Source organism: Peromyscus eremicus, chromosome 3 (assembly GCF_949786415.1).
Source record: "Peromyscus eremicus chromosome 3, PerEre_H2_v1, whole genome shotgun sequence".
NCBI classification, from domain to species: domain Eukaryota; kingdom Metazoa; phylum Chordata; class Mammalia; order Rodentia; family Cricetidae; genus Peromyscus; species Peromyscus eremicus.
The window spans coordinates 91,210,982-91,230,900 of record NC_081418.1 but is presented as its reverse complement, the minus strand read 5'-3'; positions in this window follow the sequence as shown (position 1 = coordinate 91,230,900).

The following is a 19,919-nucleotide window of genomic DNA, read 5'->3' as shown; positions in this document are numbered from 1 at the left end:
TCATAGGGCTTCCTCTGGCTAGTGTCTACAAAGTACCTTTGTGGGGAGTTGTAATAAAGTTTGGGGTTTGCAGGCTATGTAATAAAGCTGGGGGGTTATTTATACTTGAAACAAAAAATAAAACTAAAAGTATTTATAAATTTGGTTTATTAACATATAAGCCTTATAAAATGTATAAAATTGAGTTGGAGTTTTAAAACTCTTATCTTAGGTCCAGTAAGATGGCTCAAGGGTAAAGGCTCTTTTTCTCAAGTCTGATGACCTGAGTTAAATCCCTGGACCCACCAGGACAGAAGGATAGAACCAACTTTTGTAAACTGCCCTCTGCCCTCCACAGTCATGTTGCAGCATGTAGGTGCGTCTTTCCCCCACAAATATATAAGTCAGTAGGAGAAACCACCTCTTTTTTGGAATGAACAAAGATAGACTGGGCTTGAGGAGACAATAAAAAGAGGAAGAAGAGGACCAGGAACACAACACAGCCCTTCAGTGCTTCATGGAGATTATACTTAGGCACACTCCTCCTCTTTATTTAAGAGTCTTAATGACTGACAAAAAAAATCCCATAGTAAATGGTCATTTACCAACGATTTGTCTTAATAAAATCAAACACAGTGAATGTTCTACCTCCTGAAGCAAGTGGAAATTAACCACCATAAAGTAACATGCATTTTGAACTACATGCAGATTTTAGACAATATTTCATATGGAGACATATAAAAACTCCTTTAAGCTGCCTAAACAATAGCAATTTCACACAGCAAGATTTTTCTTTAATAAAATTTTGTTTATTGTGAATGTTCAAACCTGAAGAATCCTAAAAGTTTACTTGACACTAATTGAAACTGAATAATATGCCAAACTGTGTCTCAAGTAACAAAAAGTGAGAATGGTAGCTGGAAAGGAGGCTTGGTGCTTAAAGAACTTGGTGCTCTAATAGGAAATCAGAATGTGTGTGGACGGTGAACCAAATTCTGGACCCCTGCAAGAGCAACGAGAGACCACACAGAATAAGTTAATCTGGGCTCATAGAGGCTCACAGAGACCAAACAGATAACCAGAGAGCCTGCATGGGACTGACTGAGGTCCTCTGCATCTATGTGACAGTTGTGTAGCATGGTCTTCTTGTAGGATTCCTAAGAGTAGGAGCGAGGGCTAGCTCTGACTCTTTTGCAGGCTTTTGGGACCCTATTCCTCATACTGGGATGCCTCTCCTGGCCTTAATACAAGGCAAGATGCTTAGTCTTACTTCAACTTGATATGCCATGTTTTGTTGATATCCGTGGGAGGCCTGCCCTTCTCTGAATAGAAACTGAGGAGGAGTGGGTGGGGGTACAGAAGGGAAGCAGGGAGTAGGTATTTGGAGGAGAAGGAGGGGAAACTGTGGGTGGCCCGGATATAAAATAAATAAATAAATATTTTTTAAAAAAAAATAAAAATATAAAGATTTTAACTAAAAGTTTTATTATGCTATTGTAAGTACTGACTGCCAAGAACTTTCCCACCATATGACTGAAAGACTTTCTGTTCTTTTCGTTTGATAATATGTTCAACACATAGAAGTAAAATTGCCAATGCAGTTTTTGGAAATTTTTTTTTGAACAGTGACTTTTAAAATATATTTTACTTTTCTTTGAGAAACTGGAACAATATATTTTGATCATATTCATCCCCTTCAACTCATCATGGATCTACCACTTATTCAATAGCCACCCAATTTCATGGTATCTTAAAACAAATCTAGTCCAATTAATGCTTGCTATAGAGTCTTGGCTGTGTGGCCCTTCATTGGTATGTGGTTGACCCAAAGACCACATCCTTAAAGAAAACCAACTTCCCTTTCTCAGAAGCTACCAATTACCAATATCTCCTCATCTAAGAGTAGCTCGTCATGCCCACCTTACCCGATTTTTGTCTTCCTTGAGGTTAATGCATGCTGTCAAAATTTCTATGAGTTCAAATGTGCAAATATACTCATATGTCTTGAAAATATGGTTTTATTATAGTTTTTTAATATGGGGAATAATAAATTGTTTTTCTAAAGTCTCACCTTAGTCTATAAAGTAAAACACCAAGCCCCTTTATAAGCAATAAAAAAGTAACAATGTGGTTCTAAAGAAGGCTCATCACTCCATGTTTAATATGATGTATCTATATGATCACAGATAATTGGTACATATATGACTAAAATTGCACTTTTCAGATTTATCTTTGTAAATACATCTGAAATAGCCCCTTCAGATATTTATTTTAAAATTAAGTATATATTTCAGTTATTCACTCATAAAATTCAATTGAACTGTGTGCAGTAGTATATTTCTTTAATCTTGGTTATCTAAGGCTGGGGCACAATGATCTTGAATGTGAGGTTAGCCTTCACACTTGATGAAAATCTGTCTCATAAGAAAATATGGCGCAATTTAAAGGTATCAGACACTCTGTTGGGTAACTCAAAATCAATAGTGACTACAATAGATCAAACTTTATCTTCAGAGATCATTACTTTATAGGTTCCCAGACTAAGGGTGGAGTCCATCATGAAGCATGATATTATGGTATTATGACAAAGAACCTCACATGAGCATTAAAGGAATGAATACTTTAAAAATTAATACAGTCTGGCTGAAGTATGGTAGTGCCTGTCTGTCATCCCAGCATTCAGGAGGTCCATTCAAAGATGGGAGGTCATGATTGAAGGCCAGCTGGGTGTAAATAGGAATTACTAGGCTTGCCTACACTACATGGTGAGCAACTGTCTAAAACACATAATATAAGTCTGATATCAATAGCCCTTTATCACACAGAGATTAAAAAAAGAGGTCTCAATAGTGAAGGGATAAAGAAAACTCTGTAAAAATATCTGATATTTAGTGCATACTTAGAGAAAGAGACCGGTAGGACAAAGGAAGGTGGCAATGAGGAAGAGGTGGCAAATGGCACTTTCTAGAAATATAAATTAGTATGAGTAATCACAGTGTAGAATGTGAATCAGAAATGGTAAGTGAAAATGACTTTGGGAAAGTTGCCATGAAGCAAAATGACTTTGAAAGCCAAGGGAAGAAGTTGGGGCCTGTCCTCAAAGTTACTGGAGAGAAATCCCAGAGTTCTAAATAGAAAACTGGCATGATGTAATTATTTGAAATACAATTTTAAAGATGTATTTTATTATTATTTATTTGTATGTGTGTTCAAATCTCTGCTTACCCCGTATATGGGTGTATGTGTGCTTACAGAGGCCAGAAGAGGCTATCAGACCCCAGAATCTCCAATCAAGGTGATAGTGAGTCCCTCAATATCAGAAATCGAAATCCATGCTCTGCGTACTCGTAACCACTGAGACATCTCTCTATCCTGACCATCAGAAAATCCTTTGCAATCTTAATCTGAACTTTAGAATTTGTAAGTCAAGTCTAATGGGCTGGTTGGATCCTTATGTGAGAAGATCTACACGCTACACAATTGCCTGGCCTTTCTTACTGCACACGTCAGCTGCCATACAGTATTTATAATGCCCCATGTATACAACACTTCATTGACACCACAACATGAGGGAGGGATTCGGCAGATCACAAAACAGAAATATGGTAATCCCATTCCATCTATAAGTGAGTAATGAGGGACATTGAAAGCAAAGGGCAGCCAGGCTTTGTTTGTATTGAACCCCTAACTTGATTCTAACAGAAACAGAAAGAAAGCAGCAACACTCTACAGAATGGGAATGACCAAGACCATATCACCTGTACCTATGTCTATATGTTGCTGTTCTAAAATATCCAAAGGGTTATGTTCAAAAAAAGAGAGAGAGAAGAAAAAGTACCATCTATACAACTATACTTTCCTTTTCTCTTCAGCCCTTCATTGTTCAATAGAAAATCAAGTTAGAGACTGTTGGCAAGTCTGTGTGTGTGTGTCAATAAATGGCAGAAAAATTTGGAAGCTAATTTGTGATATATTTCTTCATTTCTGGTAAAAACAAAATACATATGCATGTGCCAACTGTAAATTGTGTATCGATGAGTCCATATGTGCATCAATTTCTTTTGTGTCTGCATTCAAAATAGGCATTGCATAATGTAGAGAAAAATAGTCCTTTAAAATTGTGTCCTATTTCACAAGATTGCATAAAGATGGTTACCCAATTTGGACAGAGGGGAAAGATGATTACATAGCCATAATATGATAAATATCATGAATATTATACAGAAAATGGATATATAAAATTCTGTGTACAAGTATGGAATAGCTTCTCAAGTGGCACTTTAAATCTTGGAGACATATTTTTCCTTAAAATGATGATGGTGTTTAATAGACACACTAACTTTCTTTTCATCTGTATCTCTCCCATTCCCTTCACAGGAAAGCAATAATAAGACAACACAATAAAATCTTGAACTTCTCTGGTAATATTCTGAAATTATTTTAAAAGACATAATAGATTGTACTTAAATTATTTTATTTTCTCTTAAGTTTTCATATCAAATACCCCATAGGAAGTGTTAAATACAAGTATATAAAAAGCATTTATTATTTTTTATTTATTTTATTATAAAAATTTTGCATCAATTGAACATAAACTCATTTCTCATAAATGAGTAAGTGCATAGTATCAATCTCTTCTGCTTTTTATAATATTCAGGTGCATAAAATGGGAAGCAACCATAGAACTGAAAGTAAAGTACTAAATGGCATAAACTCAGAAATAAAAATGTTATTTCTCATATGTGGAGGCTAGCATTTAGTGTATATATACATGTATATATGTAAATTTGTATACTTGTGGGTTAAGTCTGAAAATCTAGAAAAGAGATTGAGATGGTAATATTGGGTGAAGAAAAAGGAGGGAGGCGGACAAAATGAAATGGAACAGACAAGAGTGAGGGAAGGGTCAACAAGGGAGCATCAGGGGAGTGTGGGAGATGGGATAAACAAGACTGAAAACACATACTTTTCTCAAATATATTTTATTAGAATATAATACATGATGCTAATTAACAATTTCAAAAATTGAATGAGGAGTATACATAGAGGGATAGACCATGAAAGATTCGTATTTTCCCAAAATTTCTACTATGAATAAAAATAGGTTCTTATAAAAAGTCAACCAATTTTTGCATTGATAATCACAAGAATCTTGAAGTTCAAATGTCATTCCAGCTCAATTAACTACTCCTACTGAAATCTATAATTGTATGGTAATTAAGTAACTATCAAGAATAACATGGAAAAATAAGACATATTAGAAGGAAGTTGAGCATATCTGTCAGAATATTAAGAAAAGGTGGGTAAATGTTTTGTGTAACAGTTATTTAATTCTAGCACACTTTGATAAGTATATATTATTGGTATAGGCTGGCACAAAATAAGGCCTTGCTCTTCCTTCCAAACCCCTAGCCAGTTGCTGTTCTCCTCATAGTAACTTTTGTTGTTTTTCATCTGTCTTACAAGATCAGAGAGATACTTTGAAACATAACAGAAGACTAAAGGCACTACTTTTATGTATGTACCTCTGGGCATGTCTGTGACTGTGTTTCCAGACAGGTTTAACAGCTGATTTAGACGGCATTATGTCATGGGTTGGGAAACCACACTGAACAAAAGGGGAAGGGACATAGGGAACGAGTTACCAGCATTCACCCCTTCTTCTTCACAGCTGTGGACGCCACATGACCAGCGAGCCTCCTCCATGCTTTTCTTTCTTACATTGCATTTATCAAGTATTTTGCCACAGGAAGGAGAAAAATACATAAGGGAAATTTGTAAAGAGAAGTCTGCTCATGATCTCCTTCCTCACAATAGAGTTTACATTCCAATCAGCTTTGGAGGGTGGGTTTGAGGACAGTTCCTTTACACTAACTAAATCCAATATTACATCTCTTAGAATCAGCCCCACATGATTCTACACATATTAACTACAAAATTCAAACAATTTTCTTGGCTGCAAGATGGCTGTCTTGGTAAAGGCCCTTGCTTCCAAGACTGCCCACCTAAGTGTCGTCCCCAGGGCTCATGTGCTGAAATATGATTTATGCATTTCCTCCTCTGGCTGCTGTACATATGTGTGCATACCCTTACACACAATAAATAAATAACTGCAAAATGTAAATATTTAAAAAGGGATTTTCTATTTTCTTTTTTTTTTTTTTTTTCAGGACAGGGTTTCTCTGTGTAGCTTTGCGCCTTTCCTGGAACTCGCTTTGGAGACCAGGCTGGCCTTGAACTCACAGAGATCCGCCTGCCTCTGTCTCCCGAGTGCTGGGATTAAAGGCGTGCGCCACCACCGCTCAGCAGGATTTTCTATTTTCAAATGAAGAATAGTCAAATTAATCAACACCCACTAATAGACTTGTCCAGACCCTGATTTTATTGTTGTTGTTGTTGACCTTATTTTACAAGTCATACACATTTATCTTTAACATGCCCATGGCTTGGCTGCCATCTGGACTCAAGGGCACTGCTGGTTTTCTGATTTTGATGCCTAAATCATATTTATTCTCACTAATTCTTTCAGGTCCAAATGACTTCCAGAACTACAACATCAGAAATTAACATGCTTTAATCACCAGAGTAAGACATAAGGCCCCCAAAACAATTTATTCTTATTAGTACTAGAAGAGTTTTCACCAGCTCTGTGTGCTCTTTAGCAAATCAGGATTTTATAAATTAGAAGAAAAAGGTGAGTGCACATTCACCTTCATGCACTTAGCAATCTATTAAATTATTTTGCATTCCATATTTCACCTTATTTCCAAAGTTTATAAATAATTATCCCAAATCCCCAGTACAAACTACCTCTGCCGCCAGGAAATGCCCTACAATATCCATTACTTGAACACATCATTAGAGCAATGGCAGATGCATAATTTATTAATGAGTCAATTGTAGACTCCAGTAATAACACCCAGTTGTATGTAATATACTTGGCTGCTTCACAACAAAGGAGTTAATATATCCAAGAGAACAGATGGAATATTTTCCCAGAGAACTAGAACTAATTTTTAATAAAATAATCTGAACTCTAGAAAAAGTTGAATAACACTAAATTTTAAAACTCAATATGTTTTGTCAGCTTACTGGACCCAGATGAGGAATGTGTCAGAAAGGTGTAAGGGAATACCGGTACAATGGTGCAGTGAACAACAGCTTGTGTTTCTCTTACAGATGACATGACTTCAATCCCCAGTACTCAGGGGCAGGGTACATAACAGCCTGTAACTGCAGCTCCAGGGAAATGCAATGCTTCTGACCTCCACAGGCACTCACATACAAAAACCCACACATGTATACACACACATACATAATTTAAAACATGAAATAATATCAGAACATGGTCAAAAGAATGACCCATGGTGAACAGTGCCTTGGGGAACTGTGAGAGAGGATCCAGGAAACAAAATCGGAGAGCCTTTGCTTTTTGTTTCCTTTCTTTTGTCTTGCTTTGTTTTCTTATTACTTTGTATATTACATCCAGACTCGAGGTTCCCCTCCCTCCTCTCATCCCAGCACCCCCTGCCCATTTCCCCCAGAACCATTCTTCCTCAATTTCCCTTCATAAAAGAACAGGCCTCCCACTGATAGCAATCAAACATGGCAAAATCTAGTTGCAATAAGACTAAACACCTCCCATGGTATAAGGTTGGACTAAGCAACCCAGGAGGAGGAAAAGGTCCTAAAAGCAGGCAAAAGAGTGAGAGATAGTCCTTGCTCCCTCTGTTAGGTGTCTCAGAAGATCGAGATATACAATCATAAGTACACGCAGAGGGCCTAGGTCAGACTTGGCTCCCTGATTGTTGATTCAGTCTCTGTGAGCCCTTATGATCCAGGTAGGTTGATTCTGTGGGTGTGTAGATTTTCTTGTGGTGTCCTTGATCCCTCTAGTTCATACAATCCTTCCTTCTCCAGAATTCCCTGAGCTCCACCTAATGTTTGGCTATGGGTCTGGCAGAGGGCCTTTTACCTCAAGTTCATTTTGTTCCCTAGACTGTTCTTGGATGTGATTTTGTGTCTCCTCTATTAAATACTTGTATTCAATGTATAAGACATGTTTATGCTTGTTGGATGTCCAGACATAGCCATAGAACCTAGTCTGGTGAGAGGATATGCTGAGTGTTGTCCTCAGTGTACCCTGAATCTGGACGTGACCTTCTGACTTGTTTTCACGATTTCCCAGATATAATCTATAGTATATCCCAAGTAATTGTGTTTAAATTGGTCTGTTCTGAGAAAGTTCTTGAAAAGGGCTGTACTGTTAATAATTAGTATGTACTTGCTCTTTTTTATTTACATGTTTTTCTGATCATGTTTTTCTCAACTCAAACAATCTTCCTCAGATTATTGTTTCTTTGTTACATTTGTGTATAAAAGTACACTGAAACTAAAATAAAGTTGTTTCCAGCATTAGATTGTAGTCTGCCCCATTTTTTATGTCCCTCAAACCCCAGGTCTCCCAGGCAGATATGCATAGGTTGATAAAAGGTGATAAAATAAGTCTGTTAAAATTCATTTAAAAAGTGAAAAAAAAAGGTGAACCTAAGCTGGAGGAAGTGATGTGAAAAATCTGTCTAGTGAGTGAAGTCATGTCAATGGCATTTCTGTATGGAAAAATAACAGGTCCATAATTTAAATCACAGACAATAATAATTATACACTTGTATGATAGGTGTAAACATAAGAAACAAAACTATCTTGCTATTGAAGATAAGTTTGAAGATGGAAAGTGAATATTCAAATACTGTGAGGTTAAGTCACATACATGGAAGGACAATAAAGCTCATTAAAGAGGCTAAAAACGGCCCAACCCAAGAAAATATGGCTGTGGACATGTAACATCCATTCTCCACATTATTAACACTATAATAAATAAATCAGTCTTGCAGAAATTTCCATAAAAGGGGCAACTCTTCTCATTAACTTTCACTCATATATCTGACAAAGGAGTCACGGGCACTTTATAGTCATTTATCAATCAGGCCAATAAGAAAACGGAAAGACAACCTAAGGAAAGACCATGCTAAAAGTTAGAAAGGTCATTTCCCACAATAAAACTGTCACATGACCAGTAAATATGGTATAAACATTGTTCCATGCCCAGTAAGAAAATAATAAACACATATTAAAGCTACCATTCTATGGCACTGCTTGCCCAATAGAGTTGCTAAAACCTCAATAAAAGAATTAGGCAGGGTTGTTTATGTCAAATTACATCCAGGAAGAAATTAATCAAACTATTCATTGTTGGTGACAATGAAAAGAATGGTCGCGACCTAAATCCAACCATTCTCCCGCTAAGCAATACAGATGTCCAGTGATAATATAATGGAAAATAGAGGGGCTAGAGAAGAGGCTTAGCAGTTAAGAGCATTTGCTGTTCTTCCAGAGGAACTTAATTTGGTTCCTAGAACTCAAGTAGATCCATTCACAACCACCTGTAACTCCATTTCCAGAGGATATGGGCCTGAATTATAACTCCAGACCCACTTCTGGCCTTCACATCTACACACACATGCCATATACAAAGACACACATACACTTAAAAATAATAAATTTTAATACAGAAAAATACACTATATATATATATGTGTGTGTGTGTATGTGTTGTATACATAAAACTATAAAACACAGACAAGAATAAAAATATCTCTATAGGAAATAATAATCAGACAAGTCTCAGAAACTTGAAATTTAATTTCATTAAAAAAAACCCAGAAATATGAAAAGTATTATTAAGCAGCAGCAAAATTCTGTTTTGTTTCTGTTTGGTTGTTGTTGTTTTTGGTTTTTTTGAGACAGGGTTTCTCTGTGTAGTTTTGGTGCCTGTCCTGGAACTCACTCTGTAGACCAGACTGGCCTTAAACTCACAGAGATCTGCCTGGCTCTGCCTCCCGAGTGCTGGGATTAAAGGCATGTGACAACGCCACCTAGCTTTTTTGTTTTTGCTTTTTCTGGCAAAATTCTGAATCATAGTTAATTTGGGAAGCAGGATATTGTCATGTGAGGGGAGGGTTCTCTTGGTTTATTACTATTGATAATATTTCTGGTTTATCCTCTGGACATTGGTGACAGGGCTATGAATGCTTTGTGAAATTCAAACATGCTCACAGAATGAAATTCGTGGAGATATGATGATCTCAATAAATATTTTTTAATCTCATAAGTAACTAATGGAGTCATCTTAAAATGGAGTCATTTTAAAACTGTGTTTTTCTGTTGTTAAAAATCAATACAAAAATATATCACAATTAAAATAAAACATGAAAATACAGAAAAATATCACAATGAATACTACACCAATCAACTATATACTTCAAGTGGGAAGAAAATGACTGGAGGAAGCAGGAAGCAAGTGCAAATGTATTCATTAAAACTGATATGCATTTCTTCAAAATTAGGGAAATTTTTAAACCAATTATGGGTATGTACATTCATTATGTGAGCAACTTAATTGAATAAGCTGTCACTTTAAATGAAATATGAGAGTTTTTCTTTATTGCCTGTATTTAAATAGGCTCATGTAATAGCTTCGTTTGTTTTGGGCTGGTTTGGGTCACAGTTGTTTTCATTTTTAGTAAGAAGTAAATGCATTCCTTTTCTTTTAATGACCTACATTTTGTAAGAAAAACAATAAAAATAGCAAGTATATGGAGGCTTAGCTACCTGAGGATTTCAGCACATTGAAGTCTTCAGTAATTTTAGGGATATTTTGAATCAACCATTTCTGTCCTTTTATTGAGGGCTGAGTAGGAAACTTCTCTGTAATTGGGTGTTATAATGTATAGAGAATTCCATTTTGCAAAAGTCAATCAGACAACCGGTGGCTGGTAAGTGGCATCCCTGTGCGACTTTACACCTATCAAATTAAGCCAAATTTAAGGCTTGTTTGGGCATGCCACCAAAGATGTAATTATAGTCACAGAATTTTGTCACAAATCAATCCAATGTCTTTTGATTGCTCAACACAACTGCTGGCATAAAGTATTATTTTTTTTTCAAATTTCAAATCCAATCCAATCCAATCAATTTTCTGTCTGAAGGGTTTGAACTTTGGTTACTTTATATGTAGATGATATTAGACTTAATTTTCCCCATAGAGAGCTCTGATTTATTATTGGTTGGTACTGCCATCTGAAATTTTAATTTCAACACAAAATCGTTGAGTGATGTATTCTGTTGTGTGTCAAGGTACTATTGTCTGATTCACCAATGTGTCCTCTGAAAGTGTTCTAATAGGAAAACCCAGATGCATTCACATAACAAAAGCCTCAGTTCCCTCATGAAAGAGCATGGACTATATTGTGTTTACTAGTATTTCTTGTCTCAGAAAAGTAAATATCTACAAACTAAACTCTTTGGGACAAATGTCAGTGCCTATTAACACTTATTTATGCATGTCTAAGTGTATGTATATGCACCATGTGTATGAAATGCCCATGGCTATCAGGAGAGGATATCAGATTCCCTGGAACTGGAGGAAAACAAGGTTATGAGCAACATGTGGGTTCCGAGTATCAAACCCAGATCCTCTGCAAGAACAGCCAGTGTTCTTTACTTCTAAGCCACCGTTCTAGGTCCTGATGTTAGTAGGCCACATATATTTTTTATTTCTTGAAAAAGTAGTGAGGACACAGTTTTCAGTTCCGCCTCTAAAATAATTGTTTTCAATTAATTTCAGAAGAATTGGATTTAATCCGTTGTATGATTTCAAAAAAAGAGAGATAATTTTATTCTTAAAGGTTTTTAGTTTAAAGATCAAAGTCATTAAAATGTGCCTTTTTCCCTTATAGTAAGATTATTTATTATTTACAATCTATAGGAGACTTGAGTAAGTCTAGAAAGTGAAGAAAATGATTTAAATCTATCTTGAAGGACACAGGTTCTTTTATTTCTTTTGGTGTTTTCAAATCTCAGACTATCCGAGTATCAGATGGTAACAGAAGATTCAGACCAACAATGTAAATGGACTTATTTTTAAACCCTATCAGAATACTTAATTCCTTTAGAGTTCTAAATCAACCAGATAATGTCTACATTTACATTCCTGAATAAATAACACAAAGATTAAGGGAGAGAGGGGAGGGATTGAGCAGCATTCAGGTTGATGGTGGTTTTCTAAAAGAGCTGCATAAACATCAAGTTCAGATGAAGGGGAGCTGTAGCTCATGGGTTCTATCCCCAGGAAGACATGAATGAATGAATGAATGAATGAATGAATGAATGAATATAAATCAATAAATAAACAAATAAACTTTAGAATCAATAAACAACATTTGGGACATGTTGGCAAATATGAAGTTTGTCTTAGTTAGGATTTCTATTTCTGTGATAAAAAAAAATATGACCAAAAGCAACTTGAGGAGGAAAGGGTTTGTTTTATCTGACAGTTGTAGTCCATCACTGAGGAAGGGTAGGGCAGGACTTCAAGGCAGAAACCTGGAAGCAATGAACTAAAGCCGAGTCCATGGAGGAACACTGTTTACTGGATTACTCATCAGGGCTTAACCTGAATGCTGTTTTATATATCTGAAGACCATATGCCCAGGGGTGGTGAGACCCTCCTATATCAAGCGTTAACCAAGCGAATGCCCTATAGACTTGTGTACAGTCTATCTTATTGGAAGTATTTTCTTACTTTTATCATTCTCTCTTCTCAGATACATTTCTGTTTGTGTCAAGGTGACACTGGGTGTGCTGGACTCTGCTAACTCCCCATGGGAGACCTTGATTTGGAGGATGGGGGGGTGGCTTGGGAGGGAGGGTTGGAGGGTGGGAGGAGGCAGGAGGTGGGATCTGTGGGTGGTATGTAGGATGAGTAGAAAATTTCTTAATAAGAAAAAATGGGAAAAAAAAGACCTAGAGGCTCAAAGGCTATGGGAATATAATATGCTACCTCCACTTCCCGTTCATTCTCTGCTTCCTGTGTTTGCATACAATATGACTAGCCAGCTTCCTGCTCCTGCTCCTGCTCCTGCCCCATGCCTTCCCTGCTTGCAGCCTTGTCTGTCATTATGATGGACTGTATCCTTCTGGAACTGCAAGTCAAAGTAAACCCTTCCCCCTAAGTTGCCTTTTTTCAGGGTATATTATCGTAAAAACAGGAAGTAACTGTGACTGTTATTGTTCTTCACATCAGGAATGATTTGAAAACTGAAAAGGAAAAGTCTTAGCAAATCTATCTATTGCTCCTGACTCAGTCCTCATTATCCAGCTTCACTCTGTCATCACCTCCTTTTCAGCCCAGGAATGTTACTCCGTTTTCTGAAGACATTTTGTTGGTGAAGAATTCCTTTGTCTTTGTGTATGTGCACAGGGCTTCATTTCACCTTGGCTTCTGAAGAACATTTTGCTGAAAGGATATGCTGTGTTGACTATTCTTTTCTCTTAGCACTTGAAAAATTGTATGTCACTTCACTCTGGACCACACAGCATCTAACGAGAAAGCAGCTGTCACTTGGCTTGTTCAAATGTAGAGATAGGTATGAAATCACATATTGCTGGCTGCTTTCAGGGTGCTTCTCCCTTCATTTTCAACAGTTGTCTCTGGGCAGGGATTTGTCTGAGTGTGTCTCTTTGGGCTGACTCTGTAAGTTTATGGTATTTTGGTCTCATTTGGAAGTTTGAGTCATTTTTTAGAAGTATTTTTTAGTCTTTCCATGTTTTTCTGTTCTTTCTAAAATTCCTTTTTAAAGATTTATTTTTTCTTGATTTATGTGTGTGTGTGTGTGTGTGTGTGTGTGTGTGTGTGTGTGTGTGTGTATGTGTGTGTCTATGCATGTGTTACTTGAATGCAATAGTTCTGGAAGCCAGAAGAGTGTGTCCAATTCTGTGGAGCTAGAGTTAGTTAGACATAATTGTGAGCCATCTGATATGGGAGCTGTGAAGTAAACTCAGGTCATCTGGAAGAGCAAAAAGTACTCTTAATTTCTGAGCCATCTCTCTAGCCCCTGCTCTAAAATTCAGGTGACATAGAAGTTATTCACTCTACTATCTCCATAGTTCAAGATCCATTCACCTTTCTAAGCAACGTACTCGCTATTGTTCAAATAGGGCAATCAATGTTAGACTGTCTTTAAGTTTGTTGATTAAATCCTTTGTCATCTACATTTTTGTTTGAGCATAGCCTATGAGATAGTTATATATTAATGTATTTGTTGATTTGTGTGTGTGTAAGTTTATTTATTCATGTATGTTCATGTGTGTACTTGCCTATAGAGGCTAAAAGTGAACACTGGCTGCCATTTTTAATTACTTCTTACCTTGTTTTTTGAGATAGGGTTTCTCACTGAACTGGGAGCTCATTAATTTAGTGATATTAGAAGCTAGAGAACCACCAGGATCCACCTGTAACTACCTCCTTAGCACTTAGGATTATAAGTGCACACATTCATGCCCAGGTTTTCGTGTGTATTGTAGCATTCAAGCTCAAGTCTTCACACTTGCAAGACAGGCACTTTACCAACTGAATTACCTCTATGGGCCTTGAGATTTTTATTTTGGTCATTATGTTATTCTAATTCTAAAATTATAATTTAACCCTTTATCAAGTAGGTTAGGGTTCTCTAGAGGAACAGAAATGACAGAATGAACGAATATAAAGGAGATTTTTTTTTTGAGTGGCTTATAGGCTGTGGTTCAATTAGTCCAACAATGGTTGTTTTCTGATGGAAAGGTCAGTACTCTCATAGTTCAGTCCATAAGGCTAGATGTTACAGTTGATCTTCAGTCTACTTTGGAATCTCACAAATTTTAATGTCAATGAAGTAATACCTCAGTAGCAGGATAAATGAACTTACCAGCCCGAGCGTGAAAGTAAGTTAGTAAAAAACAAATCCTTTCTTCCATGACTTTTATGAAAGCTGCCACCAGAAAGTGTGGCCCAGACTTAACATGGGTCTTCTGACCTAAAATGATTCAATCAAGAAAATCTTTATCAGGTGTGCCCAGCTGTTCAGTTTTAGTTTATGCCAGATATAGTCAAGCTGACAACCAAGATTAACCATCATACCTAGGTTTCATCAATCTTCACCAAGTATTTATATTGTTTTACCACTGTTTATAAATAGTATAGACCAATTTTATGATAACTAATGTCTAAACATTGCCTGATAGTTACAATTATACCTCTTGCATTTGACTAGAGACATTCTTGATTTGAAGTCTTTGGGACTTTGGTGCTATTTAAATCATTTGTTTTAGAAAGTAGTCATACTGTTTAGAAAAGTAATGGAAATTTTCAGTGGATGACTGAAAAATTGCAATTTAGGTCACTTTTAAGACTAGATTCTATTAGTTAAAGCTGAGTTTTCCTAGCAGTATTTTGCAAGATTTTTGTGGTAGTAACACAGTCTACACTATTGTATGCTACCTAGAGAAGAGTCCACAAACACATTCTCTCTAAAGAAGCTAATGGAGATGTCTTTGTTCTCATTTGTGCTAGATGCAAGTGACTAACAGGAATTAAACTCACAGTCTCCACACCAATATCAGGTGATGAGCGGGAAGAGCATGAAGACGTGATTGCAAAGCAGAAATGGAAGGAGGGGATCTGCCTAGAGACTTTACCAAGGAGGAATGTCAACTATTTTCTGCAATAAGATGAAAACCAATATGGCAGGATTCTGTTTATAGTCTGTGGCTAAAATGTTGGCTGGGAAATGAAATAAATATTTTATTCTAAACTATTGTATTAAAATTGTAGTTTTAAATTTTTAAATGTCTCCGGAAATACTGACTAAAGATGCTATCAAAATAATGTATCTTTGAGTCTGCAAATGTTCATCAGGTAAGGGTAATTACTGTCAAGCTGGATGGCCTGAATTCCATCTCTAAGTCTAAGAAAGTGGAAGGGAAAACTGACTCCTGTAACTTGTCCTATGACCTCCACACATATACTATGGCATACATGTCAACCCAATAAATAAACATAATCAAAAATTTAAATATGAAAAAGAAATGTACTTTATATTATTTTAATTAAATCATAGAAACACAATATCCATGAAGATTTGTAGAACTCAAAAGTATCTTTATATTTTAGGATCTATTTAGGATATTTTAAAATATTAAAGAAAAAAAGGAATATCATCTGGGTGACTACTTACATAGCATTACAAATGACTCAACATATGTATGACATACTCAAGGGATTTGAATCTCCCATACCACTTGCTTTTTCTTCATGTTGTTTTAATTTGAACCATGTGGTCTTTATATTATATAAGGAAACAAAATTTATTATAGTGTGAAAACAATCTTCTTAAAAGTAATGTTTCCAATCTTGCCTACCAATGAAAAGAATAATCATTTTTAATTAGTATATTAACACAGAAAAGAAATTCTTGCACTCCCTGCTGGTAACAAACTATTTTAAATAATCTTGGCTCACTGAATACTTTCAGGAAAAATTTCAGTCAGCTTCTCTAAATTACAGCTCTCAAGAGGGAAAACAGATTTTTTATTATTATACAATAGCTTTATAAATCAAAATGACATTGAAAATGCCCAGAAGAAGCAAATTTGAGGGTAAATTTTAAATGTATGTGTGTATGTACTTACATATGTAGAAATACTAAAACCAAGAATCTAAAAATCTCAAGCTTTAAGAATTACTGCTAGTAAGTTTCAATAACTTTATAGGAGATTTAAAAAGTAGTGTATGTGACTCACTAATAGTTTCAATGTATGATATATTCATGTATGGTGGTGTCTTTTCTTAATCCAGGATAACAGTCCCACTTTACTCTGTAATAAATGCCATTTGTCTTATATATTTGCTTTTCTGGAGGAGATCATAAGGATAGAGGAGTTTGGTGAAGTCAAAGCAAGATTCTAATAACAGGAGTGTTATTAGAACAGGAGTGGCTACTGAAAACAATGTATGGACTAAGGCTGGAAATAGGAATAAAATTCAGAAGACTGTGAGTTATTAACCCAGTTCTGATCACTTTGAGACAATTGCCATGGGAGTTATTATTTGCCTTCCTAGAATAATATCCGACACAGCAGGTTGATTTCCTGGGATGACTTCTAGTTTTTGTACAGTTTAATCATTCTTCATTTGCATGTGTGTTATTCCCTTAGACAAATTTAAAACACAGCAAACAAATGTGTCTTCAGGACATGGCGCTAGACTGTTAAAGTGATGTAAAGAAGAAAGTGCAAGTGTAAAGTACCCACAGGGAAAAATGGAAAAAGATGTCAAGAGGAACAACTACAGCAAAGGTTTCTGTCTGCAATCAAGTCAAAATTAAGTATTCAGTATCCCAGGTGTGGAAAATATCTCATAGTCACAAAGATCACAGAACTTGGAAAAGCACCCGGCCATCAGGAGAGTAAGTTCAATGGTCTATTCAGTAGAAACATGAACCAAGTTGACTGATGAATTGGTACCCACATACTGGGCTTTGGGATTCCAGATATGAAGAATGTGTAATCCTAACCAGTAGGCTTAGAAATATGAAAATGTTCTATAACAAAAACTATATATAAAACTAAAGTGAGGTGATTCTGAGGCAGCTTGGGCATTAAGGGATAATCTAGTTTCGTCCCTGTTGCTGTGATAAATATCCTGACAATAGACAATAATTCTGAGTAACAGTTTATCACAGCAGGAAATCAAGAAGGCAAGAAACTCAATCAGCTAGTACCCTGAATCTATGGTCAAGAACAGAGAGAAATGCATGTACCCTTTCTTACTTGTTTGATTGTGATTAGCTTTGTTTCCCCATTCTTACATTTCACTGAGCCTGAGGAATGCTACTGCCCACAGTAGCCTACATCAATTAACTTAAGACAATTACCATAGGCATGCCCATAGGAGACAATCTCTCATTAAAACTCTCTCCCCAGTCGGGAGGCGGTGGCAGGTGGATCTTTGTGAGTTCGAGGCCAGCCTGGGTTACAGAGTGAGTTCCAGGAAAGGCGCAAAGCTACACAGAAAAACTCTGTCTCGAAAAAACAAACAAACAAACAAAACAAACAAACAAACAAAAACCCTCTTTCCCCATGTGAATGTAGTGTGTGTCAGTTAAAGCTAGTCATCACAATGGGTTAAGATGAGTATCAGCCATGCAGGGAGTTCCTGGGACGAAAGGCACAGACACAACTGTTCTTTCTCTGACTTGGAAAGGTGGTGTGGATCAAATCCTAGCAGGGGAAAAATCAGGTACCACTGAAACACTTGACATGGGAACGGCAGAGTTCATCTGCTGGTAGGAAATTAGTATAACTGAGAAATGTAATGCTGAAGGGTAAGTGGAACTGGGCGGCGGTGGTGCACGCCTTTAATCCCAGCACTCCGGAGGCAGAACCAGGCAAATCTCTGTGAGTTCTAGGGCAGCCTGGTCTACAAAGTGAGATCCAGGACAGGGACCAAAACTACACAGAGAAATCCTGTCTCAAAAACCCAAACTCAAACCAAAAAAAAAAAAAAAAAGGATAAGTAGAGCAACATAAATGTGTTTAAAAATAATAGTTAATTGTGCTTAGGAGCTACAGACCTCAGTAACTGTCATTCCGCCTCTGAGAGAAAGAATAGCCCTATTTTTGATACCTTAAATTGTTGACAATTTTTCCCACTGAGATAGTAGTGACTCTGCCTTGGTTAGCAGCTTAGCCATTTGACATGTAGTATTGTTGAATGTTTCTTCCAGGAAGGAAAATAAAATCTAGAGTACAGCATGTCTTTAACTCTTTGGCTCAATGAAACAGCCACAGCTAGTCCTATCCATTATGTATAGACTTGGCTTCTGTAATCATTACTCATAGAAACAGATGGGAATTCATCCCAGACATCATTGAAAAAAATAGTAAATCAAATAGTCAACTCCCTAGGACCATATCCATCCAAAGAACATATGATTGTGAGAAGGACTACACAAAAGATGTAACCCAAACACAGAGTGCTAGGGAAGGAAGCCTGTTTCAGCCAGCTTCTATTACTCTAATTGGACACCAATCACTTTAGGGCCATGGTGACTCTCACCACCTTGAATCTGTGAGATGGCTATGTGAAGCATTGAGAAAGGGGCACACAAAAAAACTCATATAGTTTTATCCCAAATTCTAAACCTCTTGAGCAAGTTTTGTGCATAATGTGGAATTTCAAAAACAGCATCTTTTCTTAAGTGTAGAATAGATATTTTTTCTATTAATGTTCATTTTCCAAAGGTATTATTTAGATGAGAATCATTCTTTTTATAGCCTCTTCTTTTCTTCATGAAACCACAGAGAAACATAGATCAGTCAAAATGAGAAAACTAAATCACATTTATACCTGTATATTTTCCCCAGGGCTAACATGGAAAATAGAAGAAATTGTCCTATCATCAAAATATCATAACTGGCTATTAAAATTTTATAATTCTTTTGGGAAATGATAAACTGTATTATTTCTTAATGAGTCAATATATCAAATCTTCAGACAGATGGTTGTTTTACTCATTGTTAATAGCTGTTTAGCAGTCAAACTGTTGCAGGATACAGCACTGAAATACAAATAATTTGTTCTATGAACTCAACAAATGAGGAATGAAATATAGTACTCTTTTGTGTTGTCTTATGTTCATTATTATTTTTTTATTTTGAGGCAATTCACAACTTAGATAATGTCTAACATAGCAGAACACAAATTTGTACATGAACAGGTAAATGAATGTCATATAAATACATATTTAATATACTTGGGTTCTAATATATATCTCTATGTACAGCATTAATAATAAATATTATTAAAATAGTAATTTTGTCTAAACTAAAAATTAAACCTATATATATATTTATATTTTTAAATTTTTTTAATTTAATTTTCAACAAAATATATATGAAAGTATATAAAATTGTCTGTTACATAATTATATGTTAAGATATAAAAGTTAAATACATGTTTTAAATTATTGAAACATTTTAGTATGATGGCAAAATAAATTATA